Here is a 10,734-nt window from a genome sequence, read left to right as displayed (position 1 = left end):
GCCCGCCCCGCCCCGGGGGCGTGGCCGGCGGGCGGGCGGGGCCTCGGCGGGCGGCACCGCCCACTCCCGGGCCGCGAGGGCGGGGCTCCCGGCCGAGCGCCCGCCCCGCATCTCTCTCGGGGGCTGCGGAGAGCTGGACGCGGGGCTCCAGGCGGGGCCGATCCGGCGCCGAGCGGAGGGGACGCCGCCTGGAAGCGACGCCGGCAGCGCAGCCGAAAGTCGCCCTCTGGCAGCCCCATCGCACTGCCCACCCTCTCCGACTTGCCGCTCCCGCGCACGCCCGGGAAGGCTCGGTCTGCGGGGCCGCCCGCAGCGGATCGCAGGAGTGAGTACGCCCCCACCTTTCGTAAATATTTGGTTGTATCTTTTCATGTGACCACCCTGAAGAAATGACACTTTGCTGCAATGTCAAGTAGGGAGCATACAGCTTGTACAACCGTGTAAATTTGCTGTCCCCTCAAAATAACTCTGCACACAGCCATCCATGTCTAAACCGCTGGCAACAAGGGTGGGTACACCCCTAAGTGAAGCTGTCCAAATTGGGCATTATTAGACATTTTCCCTCCCCGGTGTCATGTGGCTCGTTAGTGTTACAAGGTCTCAGGTGTGAATGGGGAGCAGGTGTGTTAAATTTGGTGTTACTGCTCTCACTCTCTCGTACGGGTCACTGGAAGTTCAACATGGCACCTCATGGCAAAGAACTCTCTGAGGATCTGAAAAAGAGAATTGTTGCTCTACATAAAGATGGCCTAGGCTATCAGAAGATTGCCAAGACCCTGAAATGGAGCTGCAGCACGGTGGCCAAGACCAGGCAGTGGTTTAACAGGACAGGCCTCGCCATGGTTGGCCAAAGAAGCTGAGTGCACGTGCTCAGTGTCATCTCCAGAGGCTGGCTTTGGGAAATAGACGTATGAGTGCTGCCAGCATTGCTGCAGAGGTTGAAGGGGTGGAGGGTCAGCCTGTCAGTGCTCAGACCATACGCCGCACACTGCATCAAATTGGTCTGCAGGGCTGTCGTCCCAGAAGGAAGCCTCTTCTAAAGAGGACGCACAAGAAAGCCTGCAAACAGTTTGCTGAAGACAATCAGACTAAGGCCATGGATTACTGGACCATGTCCTGTGATCTGATGAGACCAAGATGAACTTATTTGGTTCAGATGGTGTCAAGCGTGTGTGGCGACAACCAGGCGAGGAGTACAAAGACAAGCGTGTCTTGCCTACAGCCAAGCACGGTGGTGGGAGTGTCATGGTCTGGGGCTGCATGAGCGCTGCCGGCCCTGGGGAGCTACAGTTCACTGAGGGAACCATGAATGCCAACATGTCCTGTGACATACTGAAGCAGAGCACGATCCCCTCCCTTCGGAGACTGGGCCGCGGGGCAGTATTCCAACATGATCACGACCCCAAACACACCTCCAAGACGACCACTGCCTTGCTAAAGCAGCTCAGGGTACAGGTGATGGACTGGCCAAGCACGTCTCCAGACCTCAACCCTATCAGTATCTGTGGGGCATCCTGAAACGGAAGGTGGAGGAGCGCAAGGTCTCTGACATCCACCAGCTCCGTGATGTCGTCATGGAGGAGAGGAAGAGGACTCCAGTGGCAACCTGTGAAGCTCTGGGGAACTCCATGCCCAAGAGGGTTCAGGCAGTGCAGGGAAATAATGGTGGCCACACAAAATATTGGCACTTTGGGCCCAATTTGGACAGCTTCACTTAGAGGTGTGCTCACCCTTGTTGCCAGCGGTTTAGACATTGATGGCTGTGTGCAGAGTTATTTTGAGGGGACAGCAAATTTACACTGTTGTACAACCTGTATACTCTCTACTTTACAGTGTAGCAAAGTGTTATTTCTTCAGGGTTGTCATATGAAAAGATATAATATTTACGAAAGGTGGGGGGTGTACTCACTTCTGTGATATACTGTATCTGCGGCAGCTTTTAATTTAAGCGTCATAAGGTAAAAAAGGGGCTCACCTTCCCAAAATGAATTAGCCACCGTACAGCCCTAGGGACTGCACTCATGATGCTTCAAAAGAAAAGCTGGCATGGATGAGGAGCCCAGGGGTGTGTGCGTGTTTAATGTATTCATATTGTTACCTTTCTATGGGGGCCACTCACTGACGCTTTCTGAGGCATTTGCATCAAATAAAGTACATCGTGGGACTTGTGGTATGTGCTGCCGGTTCTTCTCCAACTTACACCGACTTTCCAGAATGCCCAGTCCTTCGCAGCCCTCTCAGCACTTCCAGATTTCAGGCTGTGGCTCTTATGGAATCCATCCATCTCGTATTTGGTTTTCCGGTCCTTTTCCTGCCTTCAACTTTCCGTAGCAGGATGGTCTTCTCCAGGGACTTTTGCTTTCTCTTGATGTGCCAATAGAGCAACAACTTCGGTTCTGTCAGCTTTGCTTCTAGGGAAAGTGCCGGTTTGATTTGATTTAGCATCCCCTTGTTCGTCTTTCGGCTGTTCCAGGGGTTCGCTGCAAAGCTGTCCTCCTTTCAAGCACACCCATTTCCTCCCTGGCATAATTCACAACCGTACATAGCGAGCTTATGAGTAAGGGTAGTTGCTAAACAAGCCTTTAATAGATATAATAACCCCAGCTACCCATGTGGAAGAGGGCACAGTGGAACTGAGTGAACTCTACGGTCTGCAGCAGTGCAACACACTCTAAAACAAGTTGTTTTGTGAGTGAAATCCAAACTGTCCAATGACGCCTGAACAGGAGGAGTGGAAAACTGGTGTCGAAACTGAGCAGAAAAAGAATTCATGCATGCTGGGCTGCCTTAATGACTTAGATACGAAGCAGGAATCACAGAATAGTAGAGTTGGGAGTCACCGAAAAGCTGCTCAGTTGCACCCCCTGCTCAGCGCAGGACCCCAAGTTAAGCCATCCCTTCAAGAACACTTCCTGCTGCGCGATCGTGTTGCGTTGCGCACTTTTGCAAAGGACTGCTGATCTTGAGGGGCCACCTAACCCATCCAGTTGCTCGGGACAATGGACAGGGCAGTGCCTGTCCCATTTCATGCCTGCCAACTACACCTCCCAGCATCCCCAGCCAGCGCAGGCAAAGCAAACTGGGCTTTGGCCTTGGTGATGAAGCTCTATCTTCCACTGTTGATGGACTCATTCAGGGGGGTGTCCTTTCAGCTTGCCGCCTGCTCCCCACCTCTGGCCTGAGACTCCATTGGACTCCTAGTTAAACGCACAGAACTAAGAGGTATTTCTGTATCATCTACAGTGCCGGCCCTACTATTAGGATGTGGGCAGCTTTCTCAGGAGGCCCCGAAATGGGGCACGTTAAAAGAACCAGTGTTGTTCAAACACCATGCAAATTAAGACTTGCTGTCCTTTCTCTGCACACTTGATTGCTGAGATGCGCGATTGCTGCAACACTACTTGAATAGATGGTATTTTGTTATGTCCTGCTGAGGTGTTCATAGGGTGTTTCTTCCTTAAATCCTTATCCGGGCAAATGGTGCCATCTAGTGGTGTGATTTCAATCGCACGAACTCCAAGGCTGAGCATTTCTACAGTGCTTGTGTAGCTCTGAATCTCTTAAGTCGCATGTGCACAACTACCTGAATGTGCAAAACTGCAATCGTGCAAAACCCGATTATGCACATACTTTCAGGATAAAGCAATGGGCCTCTTGTTTGAATGCTTCGTCCCCCATTTCAGAGTGAGAAAGAAGCAGAGGCCCTGGATGCAGGGGACATACCTAAGCTTGACCCACCCTTAAAGTTTACTGCGTGATTGCGGCAAGCCACTAGTGTGGTTGCTTATTGCCAAAGAGAAAGGATAAGAGATGACAGAGATCTGAATAAAATTTGCATGTGCTAATCTAAATGTAGAACATTGGCTATCATTCATTTTATTTTATACTGATAATTTTAATTTTGTATTTGTAAATCAATGTATTTTTTTGTATTTTTATATTTAATGGTAATTTATTATGTACTATTGTATTTCAATGTATTTTATCATGTTGTAAGCCGCCCCGAGGTTTCGGCAAGGGGCGGCATAGAAATGTTATAATAATAATAATAATAATAATAATAATAATAATAATAATAATTTCAATGCAAATATACTGTGTCTTGCAGAAAGTACACGGTGTCTCGCACTGCATTCACCCCCTTTGACATTCCACATTTTCTTGCGTTGCAAGATGGAATTGGAACGGACTTGGTTGGCTTGATGTACACAAGACACCCGCCACTGCGTAGGTGTAAAATATTGGTAGGGTAGTAGAAAAGTTAAGAAAATAATACCAAACTCTTCACCCACCCTGCTTGGCTGTGACATGCCTCAGTGAGATTGGGCGCTACCCGCTGCCTCCCGAAGTCACATATGGAAATAGCAGCCACATCGAATGCACGCGGATGCAATTCCCAGGCCACGTGATCTCAGATTAAATGCATCCATTCCTGGAAGGCCCTGGCGTTTGTGGGAGAGCTCATCTAAACAAAGAGCATCACGAAGACCAGTGAGCTGGCCAAATAATTCCGGGATCATCGTGTGCAGGCGCACCAGTCTGGGTTGGGATATTAAAGAAAAAATCCCACACTATAAACATCCTGAAAGCCAAGACTGGCATCCGTGGGATTGTGCAGCGGAGCTGGGAGCTCTGCAAGGCTCCATAAAAGCATTCCCACTGCTTGGCCACAGCAGCACGGACGTTGTGGAGGCTGCTTGGGGGTCTGGCCCCGCTTCCAGGCTCCGGTTTCTGCATCTGGACCAGCCCTGCCTTCCCAGGGGTCTGATCTTTGCCTCTGGCTCTTCTGTACCTTGTCGGCATCTGGTATCTGGCCTCACTTATTCTGCCTTTGGGCCCGCCATGCCCTGCTTGTTCCTGACTTTAGTTTTCCCTCTGCTCTTCCTGCATTCTGTGAGGACGCCCATCCACCTTGGTCCGGGGGCATCCCAAGGCCCTGCATCCTGACCTGGACGTGTGCAGAGCGATGGTCCCACGTCACTGGACAGAAATGAAGCGGCAGCAAAGAGCCCTGGAAAAGTCCAGCTGCAGGAAAGTCCAGCACCTCTGCTGGTGATGCGGGACGCTCAAGCTGCTTCGTTGGACCTTCTGCTGGCTGTCAGGAGGTCCGCCCAGGCCTGTGACACCATCTCCCAGGGCAAAGGCTCCTCCCTGATCAGCCTGTCTGATCATGACGCCCAGCTGGGAGCTCTGGAGGTTCCCCAAAAGCCTTCCTTGCAGGGCTCCGCTTGGTCACAGCAGTATGGACTTCCCACGTGGATGCTTGTGACCTCGTTTCTGGGCTGCCCATGCTGTGCCCGGCACCCAGTCCCTGCCTTTGCCTCCAGTTCAGCCACACCTGGCCAAGTAATGGAGAAGGCTGGTTTCTTCCTTGCCTTCGCAAGGTTTTGCCATGCCTTGTTGGCATCATCTGATCCTTGCCTGTTCTTGTCTCTCTCTGCCTTTGCTTCTGGGCTTGTCAAGACTTTTGGTGGGAACCACGAGGCGGGTACTGAGTGCGACAATTCTTCAAAGTCAAACATCTGCTGCCTGGTTTGGGCCTGGAAATCCGATCCAGTGAAAAAGGGGATGGGAGAAGTTGCAGGGGTCTCTCTCTCTCTCTCTCTCTCTCTCTCTCTCTCTCTCTGTGTGTGTGTGTGTGTGTGTGTGTGTGTGTGTGTGTAGAGTTTCTTTTGTGCTTTGGGAAGAAGCACTTTTCTCAGTCCTACCTGTCCCTGAAAGACAAAGAGAGGCCCCGGGCTTTGCAGCTTTAAAATGACTGCTTGACTCTGAGGAAGTTCTTACTTTTAAGTAAGTCTCCCTTGTACAGTGGCTTTTGTGTTTCTTGGGGGAAGGCCCACTGGAATCAGCAGGAAGGCTAAGAAAGCCGGCCGAGGCTGGGGTGGAAAAGATGCCAGCCAAGGAAACTTTGGCTCAGTTCCCTGAAAATCCCCAGCTGACTGTGCCCAAGGACTGGTTAGGGTACCCGCTTGTAGGTAAGGGCCCCTTAATTAAGGAGCACCGGATGCGAAATGGACAGGCTAGCCAGCTGCGTCATCAGGCTGCATTTTCTGGGCCTGCTGGATTTCTCTCCTCTGCACCACCCTTAAAACGCCAGGAGTCCTGTCCCCATTTGTGCTTGGCCATTCCCAGCTCGATGGTAGCCGAACGGGTAAGTGGACTCGACAGAAACACACAGCAGAAGAAGATGTGGGAATTCAGCCTCAGTCTTAGTTCTGGGATGCCCTGATCATGGGACAGGTCACTGTTTGTGGAAGGTGTTTTCCATCCAGTGTCCATTGTGTGGCCTTGGAATAAGGAGAAGACCACTGTGGCCTTCACCCAGAGCAGCAAAAGACCTGGGGGGGGGGGTGTTGTGCACCCCAATCTGGTCAGGACTGCAGGGGGGAGGAGTTAAAGACCCCCTCCCCTCTGTTTCGATTAGGGAGCTGCTGTTTACTTTTTAAAAATACTTTGGCACCACTGCATTGTATTTCACTTGTTTCTCTCTTCATTATGCTTTCATTTTTTCAGAGAGCCAGGTAGTGGCTGGAGCACTGGTCTGAGACTCGGGGTTTGGAGTCTGTTGTTCACTGGGACATGGAGTTTACTGGGTGACTTCGTGCCACCCGCAGCCTTCCTCACAAGGTTGCTGTGAAGATGAATTGAACCTTGTGCGCTGCTTTGGGCTCCTGGAAGAGGAAGAAAGGTGGAGTTTGAATATAATAATACTCTAGCTTGGCCCTGGATTGATGCCTTTTGGAATATGGCTTTTGGAAAAAACCAGAACTGCTGTCCCTGGCTTTGCGCGTCTGTTATCAGCCTTCAGCAACCGCAGCCCCAAATTCCTTCTAGAACAGTGTCTCCGCTCCAAGGGACACTTGTCCAGGAGCAAGTAGCGTTGCACTCGGCACGCTTCCTCCTGAGTAAGCATTGCACTCAGTGCGCTTCCTCCTGAGTAAGCACGCCGAACCCGGCGGCTGCAACCTCGCGTGCCCGCGCCCGGCGACGGTCCCACCGCCTCGCATCGCAAGGGCTGCGACCTGAAGCGCGCACGCCCCTCGCGCACTCGGGGGCGCCCGGATCCGGCGCTCGCCGCGGGCCACCTTCTCCGCGGGCGCTGCGCTGCGGCGAGCGCGCACGCTCGGCCTCATGCGGGACGTGGATGCTGCTCGGCGATTAATTGGCTGCAGCCAAACCGTTCCTGCTGCTCTTTCCAGCCAGCTCGCTCCCTCCTCCGCCTCCTCCTCCTCCTCTCCTCCTCCTCCAAACCTGGCGGGTGGAGGCAGGACTTTCCGCGAGGTTTGCCCCGGCTCCGAGGGCAGCGCTATGCGCGGAGGGAGGGGGGGAGGCAGCCTCTTCGCCGACGAGGGGACGGGGGCGCTCGCCTTGCGCGCAGGAACGCGGGCCCCGAGTTGCGTCGCGCCGCTGCGCCCGGCTGCGTTTCCCTGCTCGCGGCAAGCCTGGCGCGGCGCCGCTGCTGAGCGCGCACGGCCGTTGCGCCCAAGGCGAAGCCGGAGACGCGGAGCGCTGAGGCGCCCCGAGCCGGTTTCCCGGGGCCCAGAAGCCTGAGCGCGGGCGGAGAGCCGGAGAGGCGCCCCGCTTGCGCCGAGCCCAGGACGCCTCCGGCGAGAGGGGCCACCCCACCGTCCAAACTCTGAGTTCCCAAGGAGCGAGGCTGCCGCGGAGACAAAAGCGCCGGCTGGCCCTGTCGAGGCGATGCGCCTTCCTCCTCCAAAGCGCCACGGCTTGCCGGGACAGCGACGGCGTGTGAGCGGCTGCTAGGACCGCGGAAGAAAGCGATGGAGGTCCGCGTGTATGTCTGGCGGATCCTTGTCCTAAATCTGCTCTTGGATGCCCGCGGGAGGCAGCTGGTACCCAGCATGTAAGTCTGATGAAGGGTACTTCCCTGCTCGTTCGGGAAAGGCTCCCCCACGCGCTCCGCCAACCAGCTCAGCTGGGAATGTTAGCAGTTAGGTCGGCCTAAGCCAGCATAGACTTAAAGCCCTAAACTAGGTTTTAGTTTAGATTAGGAAATGGCAGCAAACCTCTTGCGAGGCAAATGCTGCGTCTGCTCGAGAGCCAGTGTGGTTTGGTGGTTAGAGGACTGAACGGGGGAGGGAGGGGGTCCTGGAGACTTGGATTTGAGGCTGTGGAGCTCAGCCCAACCCACCTCACAGGGTGGCTGTTGTGTCTGCCTGGGGTCCTTTAGAAGATGGGAGAAAAGGTAGAACAGAACTGCAATGGAAGCAGAATAGGTACTGGGGTTCACAAGATTGCTGCTGCCTCTTACGGCTTATTTAAGCCATGGTGGGGGGGTGCTGCTTGATTATTTATTTGTTAGACTTATACCCAGCCTTTTTTTTCTTAGAATAAACTCAACACTGTTTACATCATTCTCTCCCCTTCTTGCTCTCAATCTGACCCCCACCGCAACAACCCTGTGAGGTAGGCTGGGCTGAGAATCTATGACTGGCCCAGGGTCACCCTGTGAGCAACATGGCTGAGCAGGGCCTAGAATCCAGATTGCCTGAGTCTCAATCCTGTGCTTTTAAGCATCACACCACACTGGCTCTCAATATTTTGAATATTCAGCTGCAGCTGGGGGTGGGTAGTGGATGTGATTTGTCATGCCACCCAAACCTGGATGGGAAGGGTTGTCTGAGGATTAAACAACCCTCAGATAAGCCTACAACAGACCAGGCCTTATTCTGGAGAAGCTTAAGATCCCTTGCCACCTGGGTTCAGAGGACATGACTAACCGTGGGTCTGAATATTCAAAATGGCTGTTTGTGCCACAGCTCCACTGTGACTTAAATAAGCCACAATCCACCATGGCGATTGTGTGAACCAACTCATTGTAAGGTGGGCTGACTTCCTTTGAGGCAGGAAGTTCTGGATTCCAAACTTGGTCTCTGGTGTGGATCACTAAGTGGTTTAGGCAAGTAGAATTTTTGAGATAATGTTGTTTGAAGCACTCGGACCCCTCAGAAGCCCCACATTAGAAGCTTAGTGTGATGGTTTCCAAGGTTGTTGGCAGTGTATCCTGCCAGGCTACTGGGTTCCTATCAAAAGCTGAACAAGCAGAGAGAAGTTCTGTGGGTGCAGCTTCCCCTGGGCAGGTGGAAAAAGGGAGGAAATACTCCGCCCATTTCTCTTCCTGTTGAGGGAGCTGGGTCTTTCCAGCCTGGAGAAGAGGAGACTCCGAGGGGATCACTTAGCAACTTATAGACATGTGAGGGGAGGTCATGTGAAGGAGGTTGACCCGTTATTCCCTGCAGTGAAGGGCAGGATGCATTCCAGTGGGCCAAAGCTCAAGGCACCGGGCTTCAGGCTGGATGTCAGGAAGAACTCCCTGATGGTTAGGACCCCTGGAGATGGAATGGGCTTCCAAGGGAGGTGGTGGAGGCCCCATCAATGAGGGCGTTCAAGGAAAGGTTTGACAGCCACATGTTGGGTATTCCATGAGTGGAGCCGGCTGGAGCCGGGGGTCAGACTAGATGGCCTGGAAGGCCCCTTCTGCCTCACTTCGTTTCTGTGTTTCTTAGGGCCTCAGGCTTAGGAGCCTAGAAAGGAAAAAATGGCTAACATTATTTAGATTAAAGGATTACTCATTTTTTATAGCGGTGCTGTCACCTTCCTATTTTCCTCTCACTTCTTCCTGCTAAGGAGAATGTGTTTTAAGCTGTAAAATGGCCCCAGGTGGACCTTCTGTACAGATGCTTGGATAGCTTTTACTTACATGTTTGAGTCCCTGCCAGAAGAAGCATTCTTGACTCGGGAACTCTGGTTTTCTTTGTACGCGGAGCCACGGCTAAACCCAAACCATCTTTTCCATATGTTGTTAGCCCCACTGCAACAGCGCATGGGGCGGGGTGGGGGGGGGGGGGCTACAGTGTGCATTTATGTTCCTGGAAAGCTTCTGCCAAAGGGATTCGGTCTACCACGCTCTCTCTCTTTTGCTCTTGTCCTGGTAAAACTTAATACGCTGCTCCAGGCAGGGAGAAATCAGGCTAAGCGATTTTGAGAACAGCGCTGTTGAATGGAGCAGCCCGAATTCCTACGATTCTGCGCACACTGAGCTGGAAGTAAGACCCATCAAAGTCACAGGGGACTCTTCCTTGGTTATTGTATATACCCTGACCTGCAGGAGCACAGTTGTCATCTGTACTTCTACAGGCAGGAATGAAACTGAACACAAGCAAAAGCTTCCTGCAGGCATCAGGACAACGCGGGGAGGTGAGGACCGGAGAGATGTGGGCTACTGAAAGGGGAGCTCTGGCCTCTTTCCAATTTTTTGCCTTTGCTTGGCCAGCCAGGCGTGGCTGGGTCATGGGGCACAGCAAATATCTAGCCAGTTGCTTCAGTAGATGTCCCTCAGATTCTGGTATTGTACTGGGCACTTCTCTTCCTCAGGTTGCATCCGGACAATATCCCTCCTGCACAATAACCACACTGTATTCGGTTGCTTTTCTCTGGACATCTGCATGATGGCACCCTCTTTCTCTCTCTGCTTTTTCTTAGTTCCTCCATCTTTTCTCACACTGCAGAAAATCATCCGTGCTTGGTGTGGCTGTTACTTTAAAAAGCGTTTGTGTCAGTCCGTCTGCCCAGGTTTGTCTCATTCTTAGTGCTTTTCTTCTGTCTTTTCCAACTAGCACTGACTAATGGTTTTAAAGATTTGCAAAGAAGCCTTCTTCCAAAATGGAACCCAGGGTATGCTCTCATTTCTCCATGCGCAGATGGGTGGGCATA

Source organism: Varanus komodoensis, unplaced genomic scaffold (assembly GCF_004798865.1).
Source record: "Varanus komodoensis strain SLA01 unplaced genomic scaffold, ASM479886v1 scaffold48, whole genome shotgun sequence".
In the NCBI taxonomy this organism is placed as follows: Eukaryota; Metazoa; Chordata; class Lepidosauria; order Squamata; family Varanidae; genus Varanus; species Varanus komodoensis.
Note: the sequence above shows the minus strand (reverse complement) of the source record.